At 32.4% G+C, this 22,069-nt stretch overlaps 2 protein-coding genes across 2 annotated transcripts in view; one reads left to right on the top strand and one right to left on the bottom strand.

Moving 5' to 3' along the window:
• The window catches only part of LOC122501755 (trypsin-like), a 162,490-nt gene that overhangs the window by 20,733 nt on the left and 119,688 nt on the right, over nt 1-22,069 (bottom strand). The window lies entirely within an intron of this gene.
• The window catches only part of LOC122501751 (semaphorin-2A), a 335,557-nt gene continuing 329,738 nt past the window's right edge, over nt 16,251-22,069 (top strand). Inside the window, exon 1 of the mRNA XM_043611465.1 lies at nt 16,251-16,352. The gene's annotated coding sequence lies outside the window, so the exon portion shown is untranslated. The remainder of the gene's footprint in view (nt 16,353-22,069) is intronic.

The following is a 22,069-nucleotide window of genomic DNA, read 5'->3' as shown; positions in this document are numbered from 1 at the left end:
TTCATTAGCTTGATTTAACGAATTTGTTTGGAAGAGGTTCTATTGTGAGGGATTTTAATGAGTTGATGAAAAGTGAGTTGAAACGTGAGCTTAAAATTGTATTTTCCACGTGGGCAGAATACACATAAATATGTTTTTTTTTAGAAGCAAAACATATGTGGTGCTCACGTGTTCGTGTATACAATGTACTCGAATAACATCTAGGATTTCCAGGATTTCATTATGGCGTCAGAACGGGTTTGGTCCCCATGGCGACTGTTTCCCATGCGACGATGAAACGACTTTACCCTACCTTCCCTAGTTTTCCTATAGAGTTAAGCAAAGTAAAAGGTTTTTGTAGACAAGAGGCTGTCCTGCACTAAACGTAACTTAATCGCAATCTCTAAATACAAAGCGTCGGCACGCAACCACTAATCTTTCACTTCTAAAGGTCGTACTTCAAAGCACTTTTCCATTTTTTAGCCATTTCTTTGAAAATTTAAATGTAATACTTAAATTAGGTTTCATTACATTATTGCAGACAAGATTGTAATTTAGATTTTAGATTATGATCCTATTCTGGTTAATCGAACTATCTTCCTGTTATCCTATGATACAATTTTACGATTTCTGGAAATAGTTTATAGATGCAACATCTTAGTACCGATGGTGTGTTGTAATCCAAGTGGGGAAACGATATCAACAAGGGAACGATTGAAACTGTCGTTGACGTTGTTGATTTAGGATGGAATCAACAAGCAAGAATATGCCAATGTAACCCTTTCGCAAAACATGTGTTACAAAATCAATATTTTTTATCCTTTGACGAGAAATTCGTTTCAACTTTCTGTTTCTTGTATCAAAGAAACGTTGTTCGACGCAACAGCTATAGGAAAACTTTATACGACTCTTTGACAAGTTCGGATAAGTAGCTCCTTTTCAGTCTCGAATTTACTTGGATCTTTCAGTTCTCAAAACAATCTGGCGCAACAAGGTCGAAAAATTTAATAATTTGTAACTCTTCCTAGTAGAAAATTTAACTTTTTGGTTATAAAAATTCTATTTTAGAAAATTGGAGTAGAACTGAAATATTCATCCACGCGTTGGTGATGAAAATTTATCAGCTGCCAATTGAAGATGGCGGCTTCTTAATGGTCTGCGGTCGACACCGGGACATCGACTATTATTTTAACGTGGAGCAGTATATTTACGAATAGCTTCATGGTTTTAGAGGTCGAGGATGGACTTTGGGGTTGGCCAACGCTGATGGGCAATAGGGAAACCATCTTCCGATTTCCAGAGGGGTCGGGAAGAACTCAAGTGGCCCAACCTTTCTAATCCCTGGTGGCTCTACAAGTCATCACCAGTGCTAATATTGCAAATCTCGAAATATAAATACATGCGGGCAAGATTTTCATCCCTCTTTCTGAGGGATGATCTTTCTCTTCTGAAAGAGGGATGAAAATCGACACTTTCAGTGAGGACTTACTCTACAAGATAGACATTGCTCAGAGTGCAGAAGACAAACGCCAAATGAAATGGAGAAGCAGTTATTTACAGTCCTTCTGGAGTCGAAAATATCATAATAGAAGTGGGAATAAGTTAACAAAGCAAGGCATCATGCACTGGGACGTGAAATATCTTTAGGATGTCCTTACGACTATGTCCGTTTAAAGGAAGTCCTAAGGACATCCTCCGTCCCAGTGCGCACTGGGATCCCCCTTTAGTCGCCTCGTACGACACGCGATGGGTAACGGCTTAACTAATTATTCTCAAGCGGATTAAACACAGCCTCCTTGCAATGCTGGTGAGCCATTTCACACAAGGCGAACACTAGAGTATTACGTTTATGACTGTCAATAATAGGCTCGGCTCCCCGGGTTCGCCAACTGAAATGTTCACCCACACCCTGGGGCATTGTATGTATTGTTCAAAGAAGCATGCCTCCTCTATGTTCTTCTAATTACTAATATTATTAAACGTCGCATATTTGATGAATTATTTTTCTACCAAAGTTTAGAGTAAAATTGGTACTTTTTTTAAATCACGATCAAAACATTTTCCCTAAACATTAAACATGGATCAGATATAGAATAAGGGCTAAGTTTACTGGAGAAATAATCCTTTGTAAATTGTGAATAAAAAAAATTTCTTAAGAGTCGACAAGGATCTCGAGATAAGAATGGCAGTTGGGTAAGAGAAGCACTTGGTGATTCTCACACAAATTACCTTGGAAAATTCACCAGTTCGTGAAGTATCGCTTAGGGTTCGATTCTGAATCCCTCGAATAAAAGGTCGATGTGCTCTTTTTTGGTAGGGGATAAATTTTCGAAACCAGGGGATTAAATCTTTCGAGGAAAGTTCCTAAGATTCGTTCCTCCTTTCTAACACAAGTGCCAATAAAGTTTCTTTCACTTTCTTTCACGTTCTCTCCTTGTTCTTCTTTTTCTCGTTAAAATAAATTCCCCTGGCTTTTATTAATCCTGTGAACTTTCAATAGAAGATTGTTTATAAAAAAAATAATAAAAAGAAGTAGTGAAAAAAACACCATTTCAAATGACTGAAAATTTGTGATAAATGTCATACCGAAATGATGATATATAGAACTAATAATGAAAATGCTTTGTAACAGGGTTGAAATAATTGCAAACCACGGTTATAATTTCTGCGATGAAGCGATATTAGGCGAGGACACTTATTAATTTTAATGACATTGTTGAACAGTGAGAAATATATGTCCAAGTTGATGAGGTCGAATAGGTATTGACCTGGTAAAACTGGAGGTTGAACGGTTAGACGGTTTCGAAAGATTGCTCGTAACCTCGTTATTGGCGATCGGGATCAAAAGTATCGGTAAAGTGACTTAGACATAGTCCAAACTCGGTCTCCCGTTTTCCACGCAAGCCGGCAGCGGGCTTGATTACATTAAAGGGAGAACGATCGAAAGAAGAAACCCTAGAGAAAAAAGGGTAAAAGGAAATAAATTTAATTAGAAGTGTACGAAAAAAGTCAATACCTTGCAGGAATTTGAAGAAATTCCAACAGAGTTACGGATTAGGAATGTTCTTAACTTTTTGTAAATGAATCATTATATTGTAACAAGAAAAGTTTCTTGTTACAAATCTGTGAGAGCTAAATCGTAAAATTTATTTCAATGCGCAAACATGCTTTAAGAGGGACTACTTTTCTTTTTCCTCTCTGATCTTAAGGTGAAGACTCCATTTGGGACGACGAGTTTTGTTGACAAAATGAACGTGCAATGGTTAAGTTTCCGCGGGAGTGAAAACAGCACAATGCTCTTTACGGAAGGCCAGATATAAAGAGTTTCTCCAGCATGTAATTCAGAGTAATGAAGCAGATATGCAAAACTACTTAGGATGTCTCGTTTGGCTCGACCCTCGGAAGCGAGTCAACTCAACCAAAAGCAGGAACGGGGTACCATATAGCCGGAACAGACTAGACTAAAAGAAATGTAATACCCTGCTATTTGCATATTAAATTTCTTCTCTCGTTCGTGAGGCTTTATTCAAATGATTATTCTTTATCATTCTTTTTTAATACTACTTCCGCCAATGGGATCATAACTGTTGTGGATAACAATTTCATCTAAACCAATAAAAATCTACATAAACTACTGATCATACACTGTATATTGCATAATTATGTTGTGGAATTTTTTCATTTCTTTTTATCTTTCTGTAAGGAAATATCGACACAATGAAAGCAAAATGCAACTTTCCGCTTGACAACAGAACTATCCATAATGATAATTATTGGTTATTACATTGAGTCCGAGTTAATGTCATTTTGATTTTTCGTGTTGTGTTGAAAATATTAAAGTACAATGTTTTACTTGTAGTGTATACGTAATGTCATCAGGTCTGTTAATCAATCTTGTGTCCACAAATGACCGCTTCAGTTGAACGCAACTGTTTGCATTACTGGAACAATCAGAACAGTCTCCTGTAATAGGAAGCTGACTCTGTATGCAAGATTGTTCTTCATGACAATAGCTTTCACGTAACAAGTCAATTACTGACTTTATAGTTCGGGGACAATTGTCTTGCTATGATTAACTATCTTTTGTCAACTGTCATATTAAGGGCACTAGTTAAGAGGTAGGGGTGAATTTGAAAATGTTTCACTATTAAATCTGTTGCTATGCGTTTTGTTGAGGGAGTGCAACAGTTAATATTGGGATATATTTGCGCATGTGTAGGAGTTTAATTTTGTGCACGGTGTACATGAACTGATATTCAAGCCACTTGAGGCACTTGAGACACACTTATTCACACCCTCATCAAGTGCGCACTTCTTCTTGTACTACGATCCCTTTCGCCCTTGTCACATCGACTTTACGTTCGTCTTCAGTTTTTTTAAATTCGCACGATTCAGACAAAATTTTATTGATTGCAAACTTTTTAAATTTTAATGCAATCGAAATGTGCAGTTTTTAATTGTTTAAATGAATTGAATTTCCATTTAGAAATATTTTAGGATTGCATTAAGATTAAAAGTGAAACAAGTGCTTGGAAGGAGAAGATTGAGATGCTTGTGATAGTGAAGAGAGACAAAGCAGGTCAGCATTAAAGACAAGGGTGTGGATGGAAGGTAAGATAGATAGTTCGGTGCCCAAAAACGAGCTTGTTTCCTTATCCACTTGCTACCCAAGTAAACTGTCTACTTTCGGCAGTCTCTAATATTAATGAGTACCGATCCCGGTCTATGGTCGACTCTACCACCGCGTAATCTCACATCTTATTAAATATTTATTCCTCTGGATAATGGTGCTTCTGTGGCATTGTTTCGGTAGTCCTGAGTGCTTATCCTGGCAACCTAAACCTCTCAAAGAGATTTTTTTCCTCCCTTCATAAAGAAACCACTACTTTCACATAAAGCAACGAACAGAAATATAAAGATTCATAGTTTCCTTTTCAGTGAAAATCCGTTAAAACTAAAGAGGAGTTTTCAATACTTTATGACCTAAATCTTTAGAGACAGTATTTTCCCGTCTCTTTTCATTAAACATTTAATCGCAATAAAATTATTCATTTAAATGAAATATACAAAAACAATAAATTTGTAACATAAAAATTATTAGAGAAAATTTTAGTAACTAATTGGCACAATTTGGATTAAGGGTAACGTTTGCGTCACATGATCGCCTGCAATTACTGAAGGTATTATGTTGCTATTATATCATGCAGAGTAGAATATCTGCAGCCATATTGAAACAGTATCAGATAGATAAATGAAAATCTGTTATGCCTCAAAATTGCTAATAAAAATTATTTACTAAAAATATTTCTTTTAATAGTATTAATTTTAACGGGGTTTTTATTTTTCCTTTAGTTGACTACTTTAATAAATTAACGTAAATTCTTGTTTTCCTGATTTTTATTAAAATTTTTAGCTTTAAGGTTAAAAAAAGTAAGATGTTCTTGGTCAATAATTAAGTTAGCTTGCACTTCCCAAGTATCACGGATGTGACAGTTTCATTCAAAAACATTGGAAATTCAACGAAGTGACAATTTGTATTTTGCGTGCGTGTGTCAATGAAAAAATTATTTTGCACACGTGTCTGCCCACTTGGATTATACCACATTTGAACCGAGGAAAGCGATAAAATTTTAAATATACGATGACACCTTTGCGGCTCCGAAGTGGCTTTAAATTTCCGTTATACGGGTAGTTCGCCTGGATATTTCAAGTTATGGACTTCTTTCCGGCACTTTTCTTGGCCACCATTTTCAAACCCCTCACCATGGTTCCTTTTTCTAGCGTCTTTAATACCATCCACGCCTCTACCAAGATGCTATCGATTCGAATTTTCGCATTTCACCATCTGGGAATTAATGTATTATTTCTTTAGGTTTATTTAATCCTTTTAAAATTCAACAATTTTGATGTCTAACTGCGTGAGAACATATTTTAATTATTCTAACTTTAGTCAAAGATGTTCGTATTTATCGGGTTTTAAAATTTAACAGAATTATTTTAAGGCTTTATTATATAGTAGAGTAGGGTAGTAATTTTCATGACTATCGCGGTCACACGAGGGGCTTTTATTCTACCCTCTTTTCTCTTTGAAAATAAAAGGAGTGAAAATCGACTTTCCACTGACAAAATTTATAGCTTCAACAAAAAACCAAATTCCTGCGGCAGTGGTCAACATCAGGCGACGATTCACAGAAAATATGTGAAAACCTCACACTACATATCGACTTGTGCAGCATCCATATTCTCTGCTACAAAAAGACCCTCAAATTTGGGAGCCAATTAAAACCACCATTCTCCAATATTGGCACTCCAGTTCGTTAAAATACTATCTACAATGCCTTGCATTGTCCATTGAAGAAATTTGATAAATCTAGTTTAATGTAAAAGAAAGGAGACTTTAAGGTCTCCAACCTAGTGTAGTTCGGAGTATTAATAGGCAACAATAAAAGCTGGAAATTTTCCAAACTATTCAAATGATTCAACCCCAAATCTGGACTCAGTACAATGCAGAGAGACAAACTTAGAAAAATTTCTGATAGGTGTTCCAATAATAGACACTTATTTTTATTTCGAACTAGAGTAATATAATTTTGAAAAACATTTTTAAAATTCCGCTAGTAGTGTAAATTTGAAGGCAAAACTTTTGACTGATGCTATCATAGTCGAGGGTCGAGTGCGTGGAAAGGTCACGAAAAGATGAGCACGAACAAGCAATAAATATCGAAAAAGCCACGAAAAGCCGTGTCCATGGCACGCGTTTCCTTTTAATGGTTCTGGCAAGCTTGCAGAGTAGGCGGAGAAAGACCACATGGTGCATTATATTCTCTCATTGAGCCCCCACCCTTCTTTCACCTGACGTCCGAATAATCCTCAACAGCATAAGCCCATTAATAATGGCTATAAATATTCATCCGTTCTCGTGATTTACAGCTTCATGGGAGAATAAAAAGGGTACAAAAATTATTGGAAAAAAATTCTGGGATTATTTTTAACGATAACTTTTATCTAAAGTTTCTGCAAAACTAAAACTTGGTCGATAATTACATGTAAGACAATTACAAGGTGTGAGAGCTAGAAATTTTCTTCTCATAATAAATCATCATTTTTTTTTCTCCTCTTATTTTATTTTACGAGAGAAGAGGAAAATCTGCTGTCAGATACCAAAGGACCCTGTACTTTATGGTTATGTGGGGATGAACGCTCTTGTTCTGGTCGACCTACTAAAAACCACACCTTTTGGCTGGACAGTTTTTGGTATTCTATCTTGAGATTTTAATAAATTTATTGACACGAACCGTGTTAACTATATTCCAAGCTAGGGCTCGCAATTTTCGTAATTAGATGACCTGCTTCAGTCCCCACTACCATTGGCAACCCAAACTGTCACGTCGATATTGTCTACTACTATATGAACACAGCTCATAAGAATATTCTTGGTAAATTCCCCAACACCTTCGTCAGGACTTGACTTTGAAGATAATTTTTTATTTTAATTTAAGGGATTATCAGGTAGTGAGTTGCAGAAACAACAAATTCCTGAATAATCCTTACAATTTGTAAGTGTAAATGTATGTTCAATTATTTTCATCCCAAATTAAAACAAGAAAATTGTGAAAGATTTGAAGAGGCGTTATTTTTTATGTAACGGATAGAAAATATAAAAATTGTACGAAAGCTGTGCTCCTTTTTTCTCGCTTCCTTCTTTAAAAGGATATAAAAGAAATATCCTTTTGGGCTAAGGTACGATACCTCAATGAGAATAGGGGTTGAAGAAAGAGGGTGTGTGGTGTAACATCTCGACTTCTTGGTCGCAAGAGAGTGCCTTCATTATTTCACTTAATGGCGCGTTTAATATCAACCGGTCGCATCGTCGTACCGCTCGCGAATGGCTGCTATTTGTATGACTAAATTGGTTGGGCGTTACAAAGGAGGCGAGCCGCTCACACCAACCTTAGAAAGCGAGAAATTCAGTAGGGGTCCATCGTTTCATTACAACCTGCATTTAAGCCTACAATGGATCTCTTTCACTGCCGATAAAAATCTCCCAACCGGTAAATTAATTTATCAAAAAGTTATTTTCATTTTTACTTTTTTTAATAAGACAATACTAAAGTTACATTTTTCCTCCAGATAAATAGCATGTAAAAGAAAACTCGTTATTTAAATATCTACAAATTTGTGGATTCATTCAGTCAGTCGCCCATTGATTTCATCACTTTCGAGAATATTCGACCGCAACGAAATTGTTAACAAGGGTGAAGAAGTAAAGAGACATTGGGAGAAATGCGTGGCAGAATTTATTCATGCAATTCTATAAATGGATGCTATAAATGAATCTACCTATCTACCACCTTTCTCACATAGAGAAAAGCACTCCCACCACATCCCATTGCGCAAATGCGCCGTTTGAATTCCACCCGCAATGCGAGATGTATTTTATGGTTCGTAGGGTCTAGACTGGTCAGAAAATTTTGTCTATAAAGTCTAATAACAAAATTTTCTAGTCCATTTTCCCTGATAGTTAACGATTGCATTGATAAATTATTTTTAATAAATTTATTTCGGATTTTCGCTTTTTAGAAAATTAACTTGTTCTTTGTATGCAATGGAAATAAATAAAGGGTTGTTTTTAATTCAGCTATTTTTATGTCTCTTCCAACTTTTCTCATTAGACACATTTCGCTTCTACGTTAAGTAACAAAGTTGCAGAGGGCGATTGCGTCACCTTAAAAAAAAGATAGCGCCACATAAAACAAAGTTAGTCCCATTTGTTCACTTTACGATCTCTAGGTACCTTACTGTAAAGAGCAGGTACCATAATTACTTGAGTTTAGCCGGACGATCCGCATTCAACTTTATTGGCTTGTCCGTCCTTTAATCAATGCCAGTGACCTTTTGTAATACATTTTATGGCCAATCATAGTGTAGACGGTAACAATAAACCAACTTGTATTCAATGTGCAGTTCTGTAGTTCCTTGGAGTCCTTGGAACTGAAAACTGATAATGATGTTGGTTTTTTGAAACCTTGACTTGATAGTTGCTTTCAATCAATCTTTTATCATTTTATCGAAGAATTGGTTTTATTTCTTGTTTTAACAATTCTTCCGCATCTTTTGAGAAATGTGACAAAGATAGTGTTAAAAAACCACTAGGATTTACTGAAGTGGATGAGAAAAAGAAAGTTAAGGTGACAAGCAAGGTCTAATTAAGGATACGCTGGTGACAAGGGAACTCACGTTTAATTTCACAATGTTCATTTTTTAATTACAAGGGTTGCGTTGGATACTTCTCTAATTAAAAAAGTTTCCATCAGATGGAAATAAGTACAAGATATCTTAGATTTGTGTTAAAAAAACGTGTAGAGTTTTTCAAAGAAAATTCTGATCGACAGAAGACGCCCCTTAAAAGTTGTTTAACCCCTTAAGAAACGTTTTTTTTTTGTTGTAAAAAAGATTCGCATATGCCAGGTACTATTTCTATTGAGTTACATACATGAACGCTTCAACTATACTGAAAGTACGATTTGCAATGTAATTGAGTTTTCCACGTTTAAAAAAATATGGTCTTGTAAATATTTCATGTAGAGCGTTATTGAATTTACCTCGGCTTTTATGGAGATAAATCGATTGGTGTTAAGAAACGATAATAAAAAGTAAAGAGGAAAGTTTTATACTGAAATACATTATTCGATATTAAATCATAACCCTCTAAAGAAATCCTTTGAAAATTTTAAGACTATAGTTTATCTGTTGTAGTTTGTAGAGATGATTCTATTATATTGACGGATAATCAATAGAAGCTTTTTCGCCCGAAATTTTGAGAACAAGTAAATGTTTCTTTATAAATTTACTCGATTCTCATAGAGTAGAAAATGGAATTGATATTGGGAAGATATTCTGTAGAACGATCTAAGTTAATGGAAAGAATACCTGGAAATTTGAGATTCATTAAAGAGCCGAAACAATGATTTCATGGACGAGCATTGTAGAGAAGGACTAGTTGCTGCGCTGGTTTGTCGAGTGATGCGAGGTGGACAGAATCAAATAACAGAACGAGTTTGTTTGCAAACCACCCCCGAACGTCCCACAAGCGGCCCACAAGTCCTCCCTTTACTCTGCTTTTGACTCATACTTCCACCATGCAATCCGCCCCTAGCAGGACGCAGCAATCAGCACAGGCGACAGTAGTAACAACGCACACTGCATACAGATTCATGGTTTTATTTAGGGCTTTTGGGATACAAGTTACATTACGACCAGTATCAAGGGACATCATGAAAATTAATTTTAAGTTTTATCCCCCTAGACAGTGATTTTGTTTTCGCAGAATGCTTTAATTAATCCTCTCAAAGGCTATTTTGACCTTAAAGCTTTTATTCCTAATAGCCACAAAAAAGAAAGTTTCTTTAATTTAAAATGAATTTGCAAAAAAAAATTAAATAAGTGGTGGAAAAATTTACATCATGGAAAAATTTAATATAAGAGTAAAAACAGTTTTCAAGAGTTTCTGAAAAGTTTCGTTTGAATAAACCGTCTGTTGAGTTAATAAAGCGTTAGTCCCCTATAATATATTTTCAGAAAGGGGAAGGAAGGACAGACTTAGTTTTATGAAATAAAGTAGGTTTTTTTAACCGAGTAAGAAAACGACAATTTTAATGAGTTACTTTTAAAATAATTATATCATGTTGGTTAATGAGATTGCACTGGTTAAAACATATTAGAGAACTGCTTGAGGGCAAAACTTGCGCACATCACGTTCTACTAAACGAGGTATATGTTCGTTTCGATTGACATAATGGGTATCTTACCTACTGGAAATTACGATCATTTATATCTTGAGAAACTAAAGGAAAGTTGAAAATTTTAGTTTTTTAACAAGGACTTAATTAAATTGTAGAAAAAGTTTCGCGGAGGTAATAAATTTATAAGATACATGATTGTAAGCATGCAGTGTGTTATGGTTGCTGGCGGCGCTTGTCTGTACCCTCACTGATTGCGAGTGACTTAATGAAGACTGGCGGTGGATATTCCAATTTGCATATGTCCGCTCATTTCATCATACAAGTGCGGACACTGTTGATGCAAGAATTATTAAACTCACTGAAATAAAGCCACTGGTTATAATGGTTATCTACAAGATGCAACTAATTTACTTCTTGCTTTAGTCATTTAACCAATGCTGCAATATTTTATCCAAAGGATGAAAATTATTTTTCTTAGCTTTATCGAGTCTATTTTTAATTCAAAATTCGGAAGCAGTTGCGAAAGTAAAGTTTTTTTTCTTGTTTTTTTAATAATTATCTTCTAATCCTTGGAAAAGTGTTTCTCGGGGAGATACTTGGAGAGTCTACCGATTTGGGTAAAGATGATCCTGTTTCTTGTTTTTACAGCTGATATCAAAAACCTTTCCTACCATTGCAGGCTTCGCACTCAATAATTCCTTTTAAAAAAGAAGCAAAATGTTTTATTAAAATTTTGAAAAATAATAACGGCCATTGGAACAGACAGTCCGAGTATCAATTGTATTTTCTAATTAAATCAGTCGTTTGGAAACCACTAGGTGAAAATTTAAAAAAATAGATAACACATGAATGAAATGGCAGAAGCATTAAAATAAGTTATTATATACCTCTTTCGCATGGATTTGAGAGGAAAATTTAAAATTAGCTCCATATATCCCGTCCTGACAAAGTAGAGGTTGTACATGCTCCGTCAGCCAGTGATACAACCACAAGATGGCCAGACATTCGCTTTCACTGAGAAGGCAGGCTGTGATGCTTCTACATCCTGCGATAAAAGGTTTTAAGAGGAAAAGAGGATAAATTGAATATCGATTTGCTTTAAAAAAATTTTAAGAGATAAAAAAGATTTTATAATTGTCACATGAAAAATAAATTCTCTCTTTTCGCCTCTAGGAAAATAATTTTGTTTTGTAAAAAGAGTATGAAAATTAAGCAATAATAATAAAATTGCATTCATTATTCTTGTGGATAACTTTTATTTCTTCTGAAGAAAACATCAAAGGTATTTTTTTTACTCCAAACTAGACAAAGGAGCAATGTCAAGATATATTTTACTTCAGGAGTCACACACGATAGTAATGTGGAATGTAGAATCTAGTGCTTCCTCTACTTTGCAATTGCTACCAGGGCAAGAATCCCATTGCTTCATTAAAATTCTGACCATGTACGGATGAATAAGTGCACCATCGGTTTTTGGTGAAGAACAATAGAGGGAAAAAGAAATGGTATAAAACGAATAGCAAAGTAATTTAAGAACTTTTTTTTCGTTATATTAGCATACAGATTGGTAGAAAAAGGTAAAAAAGAAACGTTCGATTATGTCCAACATAATATATTTTATTGTAATAATCTTTAAGTAATTTGGAATCCGTTTTTGCCTGGATATTCAAAATTCACTCTACCTAATTTGAAAAATGTTGGGACGTTTTTTAATCAATAAATTTTTAAATAGAATGTTTAGCTCAGCCAATAAAGTAAGCCGCACCACATCTTTTCTGGCGAAATGTCTAATATCTTCTAGCTTTCTTCTTTACTTTGAGAGTTAAAATATTAATATCTCGAGTCTTTTTTAATTTTTGCTTTACATGCGGGTTTCTGCTGTGTTAAAGAGTGTCTTAAGTCTTCTAGTCACGCCACAGGCACTGCGAAGAGAATGGAGGGTGAAGGGTGGTTCTTTATGAACGGTGCGAGAAATAAAGATGTAGGTCATTGGAAAAAAAATTGCACATGTCGAATAATGAAAGACTGAATATTATTTATAAAAAAAATAAAATAATATTCACTTTAAATTATGTATATTATTTTTGAATTAAATTAAACGTGTGTAAACGAGTTCAATCAAAGGATTATATCTTTAAGATAACTTAACAAAAGAAGGAAATGTAAGGAAAATTTAGCAAAAAACAACTGAAAACTGAATAATTTGATGAAAAGGAAAAGATTTGATTCGAAAGGATAACATTAATTTTTCCGACAATAATGAATTTAAATTGTATATAAAATGCAAATGTTGACAAAAGCATGGAATTGACAATTCCAATTTGAAGTGATTTAAATGCACAAGAGAGATACAGAGTCACTTAAAACGACCTCGTTGACACAGTGAAATTCTGTGCGCTGAAGTTGTGCTTTCGTTGGTAGTTGGAAAGTCCAAACAATTTGCTTATCGCACAGTATCCACGTTGGGTTTGTGGATGAGAGGAGGATGAGTTTTGCAAAGGGGACGTTTGTAGCGCGTTGATGTAACGAATCTATTCGGTTGTTACAGCTGTCGAAACTATGAAATTCAATGCAGCGAATTTGCATGCTAATCCGGTGGCCATAAAGCCACGCGTTGGGATGTCTAAGTTGTAATTCAATGAAGACAGCGCACACCGTTGCCAACCATAACTCTGTTAACTCGCGCTACTAATGACTTTACCAGCATACACGCGATCAATTCCGCTTATAACTTCCGATGTGGAGTAAACACGTTTCATCAAATTATGCAATATTATTTTTACGAATCCACCTGTTTTGCTGCTAACGAGAATTAATATCTTATTCAATTCAGTTAAAAAAAACCAAGGATATCAATATTTTCCAATTTAGAAAAGAACGCGTATGATTATTCTCATGAAACTCGAAACCATTCCCTTTGATCATTAGGTGCAGATAGCGAAACTCAAGATCATCTTTCGGAATACTTTTAATGATCGAAATACTGAATTATGTAACAATAATACTATGCCTCCTATGTTTCTAACAGGTTTGCCACCCTTTTGTTCATTTCAAATTACTTGAGTTTTTCAGGTTTTCCAGGATAAAAAACGAAATTTTTCCAGGTTTTTAAAACTACATTTCTTGACAACAAAAATTTAATTTTTTCCCCCTGAATTTCCCTTGAATTCGAGATAAAATTCCTACTTCTCCTTGACTTAAAGAATATTCTCCTTCAGTTTAAAAATTATTGCTCAGAAAAATTTTCTATTGCTTCTTTTTTAAATAAATATTTAATCATTATTATTTTTCTATAGAAATTAAAATTTTACAAAATATTTAAATTCAAAACCTTTCTGAAATTAAACAATTCGAAATAAATTGTTATAAAACATGAAGAAATCGATCGCTCCGAGTCTTCGACTGGGAGCAATCGATATCTTCATGTTTTATAATAATTAAAGATGATGACCGACTGATAAAATCATTATTCTATATTATAAGAATAATTGTTACTGTAACTTTCATAAAAATTATTCTCATTTCAATTAAATTATTTTCTAAAATTTTTAACTAAAATTCTTCTTTAAATTAAATATTTTTAATAATTTTTTGAAAAATTTTTAAATCCTTTTGTTTACAATTAAATTTTACGAAATTTCATCGATTATTCTGAAATTCTTCAATTAAATATATATTAGAAAATAAAAACTTTAAATAATTTCAATAAAGTTCCATTAAACTTTTTTGAAAAAATTAAATCTATACAATTTTCAGTTAAAAGTATGAAAAATTCAAATTTTCAAAGATTATAATTTGAAAGCTTTTAAAACTTCAATTATTTCTAAAAATTCACTCTATAATACTTTCTCTCTAAGTTTGAATTAATAAAAATAAAAATGTTTACTAATTGGAATTAGTAACTGAATTTTTGCTTTTTTAATTAGTAAATTTTACTATTAGATTTGTAGAAACGACTATTTATTAGTAAAATCTGCTAATTCTAAAGCAAAAAGTCAATCACTAAATTTTTAAATTTGATTTTTTTTAAATTGAACTCTCATAAAGAATTTTATCAACAAATGTTTAAATAATTATAATTCTTTTGGTGAATTTTAATAAAAATTTGTGAAATTTTATTAGATTATTATTAAATTTCAAGAGTAAGCACAATAATTTTCCAGGTTTTTTCAAGGTTTGTAAAATTCTCTGATGACATTACCAGGTTTTCCAGGTTATGCGTGGCCTGATTCTAATTACTCTGTAACTATTAAATTTTTCAGTCAAATAAATATATTAGATTTTTTCATCTCAATAACGTTTTTTAACGCTTGGTTTCTTTAAATAAAAAAAACACTCGGTTTTTTTTGTTTATTTATTGGAAAGTTCACAAGTACTTTTATTAATAAAAATAACAGTAGCGATGAAATCCATTCATGCAATTTGTCGAAATTTCTGCTTCAATTCTCTGCATCGAACTTTTTATATTAAAATTCTCTCGAAAGTAAAAAAAAAAATGAAGTACATCATGAGTTTTTAGAACAATTGCATTGATGATGCACCGCTGCACCTTTATCATTCACTCACCAACTTCACAATTTATTTTTTAGTTACATCATTGTTTAATTTTCATTTTATTAAAAAACAATATTATTCTTTTAAATTACAATTGCTGAGTCAAAGTAGCAAAAAGGTATAATTAAAAGCGTAAATTACCAAATAAGTTAATTTTCTCTTCCTTAAAAAAAGCAAACATATTTATACAAAAGGCAGAATTATTTTCCCTACTAAAAATAAAAAATCAGAATTAAAAAGTGTACCAATAATTAATTTGCATCGAGGAAAGAAAACACCTTTCCAATAAATGTTTCAAGAGAGCGAGAAAAATGTTATTGAGCAATGCTCGTTTATACGTTTGTCGATTGTAAGCTGGAGAAAATAAAAAGTATTCACATTTCTCTTTTTCGAAGCAGAGAAGAGCGACTAGATTGCATACTGTTTTTCTTTACGGTTTGTTTACGTCGCATGCGCAAGCTTTAACGCTGCCAGGGTTCAAGTAAAGTTCCAGTCGCCGGGAAGCGTGCGGATGTTTTGCATCCCTTTGGCTGTTGTTCGTTCACTGCGCAAATCATATCACGTTTCACACTGGAGTCTTCAAAATATTCCCTTCATTAAATTTATTATATGTTTCCAAAATTCATGTGTTGTTTCATTTCACACATGAAATTTCACTGAAAACGATCATTTAAAAAACAGTCTAGTTTCATGATATATAAATTAAATTATTTATGTATCCTTTTCGAGTTCTCTACGATTCATTCTCTATTTTCTTTCTCTAATTTCAATAACCGAATTTGATAATATTTCTATTTTCATTTTACGAATATGGAAAACATAATCATACGGATCACAATCAAACCAGAATAGAATTTAATGCATAAAATTTATTTTCTTTCCTGTGCTTTCATTCTGTGAAATTTTTCGTGCCAAATTGGATTGTTTTTTTAGATTAAATTTAAACAAGTGTTATTTTCTAAATAACCAACAATGTTTTTTATTTTACATATTTTTGTCTGGTGTTAAACTTTCAAGTAGTATCTGAGTGATATCAAAAAAGGATTACACATTTTGGGTACTTTTAAACGAGTAAAGGTAAATGACTATTATTCTCAATTTTGTTATTTATTATCTTTAATTTTTTTGATAATTTTTCATTTTTTTTGTTAGTATTTTGCAATTAAATGTAATTAGTTCTAGAACCGTAAACTTCATTTGTATTCTAAAATTGGCTTCACTTAAATGACAATTTGAAAAACAGGTTGTTATTTTATGCTCAGTTAACATGGGGTTCAAAGTTCAGTGACAAATAGGAACGTGGCCAGAAAAGTTTTGAGATTAAGAGTGCTTGTGTTGGCACTTGCTTCCCTATTAAAAGCAAAAAAGCAAAATATTATTCAGAACTGTAAATCTTATTTTTTGTCTGTTTTAATAAAAAATTATATTTTTAAAATTTATTTCTTTTTTATATTGGTTATATTTTATATTGGTTTATATTTCGTTTCTCTTGTATATCAATTTGAGAGTTGACAATATTGACAATTTTATGAATCTACAGTTAATTATGGTATAATCCTTTTATATAATAGAGCAATGAAAATGTATTTTCGCAGTTCGTTTCTTCGTCCATAGTTTTCCTGTAACGATAGTTCATAACGTATTTATAGGGTGTCGATGTATATCAACGCTCGCGACCCTTTAATACTATTATGACACGAATAACGACATTCTGATATTAGATTAAAACTGTAATAGATTCAGTGATCCTGATTGGACACCCGCCAACCGTCGCCGATATAAATACATTAAAACTGTGAATATACATTTCTGATCGAGTAGACATTTAAAACAGGTCCCTTTAAAATTCCATTTATTTGTATTTCCAATATAAACATTTTCAAATGGTAGATTATTTTTATTTCTAGTAAAAAATACGAAACGGTTTTGTAACTGCGTTACAAAACTTTTAGGTAACTTTTAAATCATTCTGCAAAAATCGATTTTTTATTTCAGAGATTTCACTTTCAATTTTAATTTGATAGATAAAAAAGAGCTTTTTTTATTATAAAGCTTTTTCCATTTTAGTAGAAATTTTCACTTTCATTTTCTCTTTCATTTTAACTTTCACATTCTTTTCCCCTTTGACAGATTTTTATTTCCACTTTTCAGTTTTACTTTTTATTTCAAAAGTGAAAATAAAAATGAAAATAAAACAGTAAAAATAAAAGTGAAAATGATGAGAGTTGTAACAAAACAGTCAAATATTATTTTTATAATCCTTCCATAAGCAATTCTTAGAAATTGAAAACAAAATTTTTATAGGCCTTTTCGTAAAATTTTAATTTCAATTCATAAGAATTGGTAAATTTATAAATATTGTACTCACCCGTGTAGAAATCACCATGCTATGCCTAAAATGATTATTGGCCCTAGCTTGGACCTAACTTGGCAACCCCTTTTTATATATCCTGGGCTGGTCCTAACTTGGTCCTAGCTAGGAGATCCAGTTATGACTTAGAAAAATTTTTAGGAAAATAAAGTGTCAAAATTGATACATGAAAAACATGTAAAAATTGATAAATATTCTCAATTAATATTTATAAAATTAATTGATAATCATATTTATTTAAACAATTTATTGTTTGACATAAATCAGAAAATTATACAAATACTATAAAATAAAGTTAATTTATTAATTTATTAATTCAGCAATTGTTCAAACAAATAATTGTTATTTACTAACTTTTTACACAATCAACCTAGAAACTAGCAGTTTTTTCTAATTTTGCAATAAGTAAATACTCAGATTAGTTAATTGCAAAATTTTAAAAGACTACAAGTGTCTAGACGCTTTATTGTCTTAAGAATTAATAAATAACAACAATTTTTTGTTTAAACAAATGCTGAATTGTTAAAATTATAAATTATCTTCATATTTCACTACTCAAGTGTAATAATCGCGAAGTTAGATAAAAAACTGCAAGTTTTTAAGTAATTTGTTACAAAAGTTAATAAAACAGCAAAATTTATTTATTTATTTAAACAGATACAGACTGCAATATAATTATCATTAGGAAAATATATTTCTAATTTCCATCGCTGATTTTAAGTTTCGTTTAAGTTGGTGTTAAACACTAAGAGATATTGCAATTCGAATGTGGGCTGACCCACCCAGGTCCAACCCAGGACCTACCTGGGCTTCCTAGTTTCATTAGCAAAAATTTCTAAGTCCAAGTCTAAAAAATTTTTTGCAACAAAAAATTAATGCTTAAAATAATTTAGAATAATGAAAAACGTGTTTTTAACATAAATTTTTTTGACATTTTTTTAAAAAGTGGATCACCCGCTTAATTAATTAGGAAAAATTTCCAAGTCCAAAAGACGAATATTTTTTTTAGACCAAGAAATTAATGTTAAAAATGATTGAGAACAATGAAAAACCTGTTTTTAACGAAAATGTATAGATATTTTTTTTCTTGATGGGTCAAAATAAGTGAAACCGGCCACTTGAAAAATTTTTGTCCCCGAATTTAAAGTTATCTATGGTTTTTGATAGATATATGAGTAAACTTTTACCCGCTAAAATATTTTTCAAAAATTTTATTTATTTTGAAAGTTATCAGGTGTTAAACTTTTAGGTTACTTTTTATTCTTTTCATTATTACTCCGAAACAAATGAAGATAATTTCAATTTTTTTTTTGGAAATTAAAGCTAAAAGTCTGTAGTTTAAAGTGCAACTGAAAAAATTGCTGTATAATAAAAATTTCTAATTGTTATTAACAATTATTTTAAACAATTGCGATTTAAAGTATGTTCTCAATGTCGGAAAAAAATCAAACTATACTCATGTGATGCGTAAAACTCTAACGAGTAAATTAAAAAAAAAAAAAGTGAGTAACCTCTAAAATTACAGAAGTTATGCATATTTTTTTGACGACGCGCGGGAATTAACTGATTCGCAAACTCTCGAGCGCGCGGGAATACGCCCGCGCCCGCTCCCGCCGCACTGCTCACACTTGTGTTTTCAAACAATTTATGTTTACAGAGAAGGAGAAGTAATTAAAATATTATTTTCTTACTGAATAGTTTATTAATATTTTTACTTTTGGAGTAATTTTATACATAAAAACCATTTTGTATGTACTCATAAACTGCTTTGCAGTTTTTATGCTTTGATAAAAAACTTTTTTCGTGGGTCTAATATTCTTGAATCGTACAAAAATCGAAATCGATATTGTTTGTGTAGAATTTCATCAAAAATTTTTTTAAATAATTGGATTTCTAAATAAAATAATTGAATCATTTGTCACTTCTCCAAAATTCAATTTTTATTAGTGTTTTAACTGAAATTTCTTCTATAAATTCGCTATTTTTAATAATTTATTATTTCTTAAAATTGTATTCCCATAAAGAATTTTATTAACAAATTTTTAAATAATTGAATTCTTTGAACGAGTTTTAATAAAATGTTTAAGAATAATTACATTTTTCGAGGAATTCGATTATAATTGTACACGGAGAAAAATATAAAGTAACTTTTACTACTTTTATAGTAAAACATTTCTGATAACTTTTACTATTTTCGGAATAAATTTACTCCGAAAGTAGTAAAAATTATCAGAAATATTTTACTATAAAAGTAGTAAAAGTTAGTTTAAAAATATTTCAAAATTATTTGAATTTTGAAAAGAGTTGCTCTCTAAATCTGAATTAGTAGAATTCTACTAAGGAATAGTAAAATTTGACTAATTTTTAGTAGTTTTAATGGACGACTTTTCCCCTTTTCAATTAGTAGAATATTACTAATTCTTAGTAAAATTTTACTAATGTTTTAGTAGAAATTCACTAATTAAAAGTCACTCATTTCACTAAATGAATTAGTAAAACTGTTTTATCGACTATTAATAAAACAGTTCTACTAATTGTTAGTAGAAATCTACTAATCAATTAGTAAAATTCACTATTTGTTAGTAATATATTACTAAATCATTTGGTGCACGACTTTTCGCCATTTCATTAGTAACTTTCTACTAATTCAGATTTAGAGAGTGCGTTTACAATTTTCATAAATAGATGAACTTACAAATGATTGCAAAAATTCAATTATGATAAAATTTTTTTTTTAATTATCGTCAACATTTCAATAAACTTTATAAATAATAAAATTCTTCTCCGAATATAAGTTATTTTCAGAAGTTTTCCTCAATTCAATGATTTTAAAAATCTACTATTTTAATAAAATTTTCTAAGAGAATTCAATTATATTAAAAAATAATTTTAATACCTACAATTCCAGGCAAAAATTTAATTATTATTTATTATTAAGAAATAATAAATTATTAAAAATAGCGGATTTATAGAAGAAATTTCAGTTAAAACACTAATAAAAATTGAATTTTGGAGAAGTGACAAATGATTTAATTATTTTATTTAGAAATCCAATTATTTAAAAAATTTGTTGATGAAATTCTACACAAACACCCAGGTGCGAATTTAGGTTGGCCGCCAGAGTTTGAAGGTTGGCCCAAGGTTGGCCTAACTTTGGCAACCGAAGTTTTGGTTGCCAGAGTTTGCCCAACTTTGGCAAGTACTAGTGACCACAGTTGGCCCGACTTTGCAAGCCAACCATTAAATGCAGAGTTTAAACAACCGTGGGGACAACTTTGGCGACAAAGGTTGGCACAACTCATCCAAACGTAGTTTAAAAGACTTTCAGTTTCGGTTGGCCGAACTCTGGGCCACGGTTGGCCCGACGGTTGGCAAAACTCTGTGAAACGCAGTTTAATTGACTTAAACTTTCTTGGTCGGCCGAACTCTGGGCCACGGTTGGCCCAACGGTTGGCAAAACTCTGTGAAACGCAGTTTAATTGACTTGATTTTTATTGGTTGGCCGAACTCTGGGCCACGTTTGGCCCAACGGTTGGCAAAACTTTGTCAAATGCAGTTTAAATGACTTCAAATTTCTTAGTCGGCCGAACTCTGGGCCACGGTTGGCCAGACGGTTGGCAAAACTATGTCAAATGCAGTTTAAATGACTTAAACTTTCTTGGTCGGCCGAACTCTGGGCCACGGTTGGCCCAACGGTTGGCAAAACTCTGTGAAACGCAGTTTAATTGACTTGATTTTTATTGGTTGGCCGAACTCTGGGCCACGGTTGTCCCAACGGTTGGCAAAACTTTGTCAAATGCAGTTTAAATGACTTAAACTTTCTTGGTTGGCCGAACTTTGGGCCACGGTTGGCCCGACGGTGGGAAAAACTTTGTGAAACGCAGTTTAATTGACTTGATTTCTCTTGGTTGGCCGAACTCTGGGCCACGGTTGGCCCAACGGTTGGCAAAACTTTCTCAAATGCAGTTTAAATGACTTAAACTTTCTTGGTCGGCCAAACTCTGGGCCACGGTTGGCCCGACTGTTGCAGCTTTAATATACATTTTGCGATATGCACTCCCATGTGAGCGTAGCGTAGTGGTCAGTGTATAAGTCTTCGGTGCGTTAGGTTAGGGGTTCGATCCCAGCGAGCGATAGATATTTTCGAAAATGTATGTATGAGATTGTGTTTAATAATAATAGGTAAAGGTTATATCTGATGTTCCCGCTAATAATAACGTGTTAATTGTTTAAATAGTGTAGTTTTTTAATAATTTTTTACCTTTGGCTGTTGAAGTTAGCCAAACTTTGAAAATTGTGGTTGGCCCAACTTACGCATCTAAAGTTGTGCCAACTTTGGCGTCAGTCTTTGGACCAACCATTGAAATGTATAGTTGGCACAACATATGCATTGTAAGTTGGGCCAACTTCCTTATGAGTAGTC

The sequence above is a fragment of the Leptopilina heterotoma genome, unplaced genomic scaffold (genome assembly GCF_015476425.1).
Source record: "Leptopilina heterotoma isolate Lh14 unplaced genomic scaffold, ASM1547642v1 Lhet_214, whole genome shotgun sequence".
Classification (NCBI taxonomy): Eukaryota; Metazoa; Arthropoda; class Insecta; order Hymenoptera; family Figitidae; genus Leptopilina; species Leptopilina heterotoma.
This window is presented reverse-complemented; position numbering and strand designations above follow the sequence as displayed.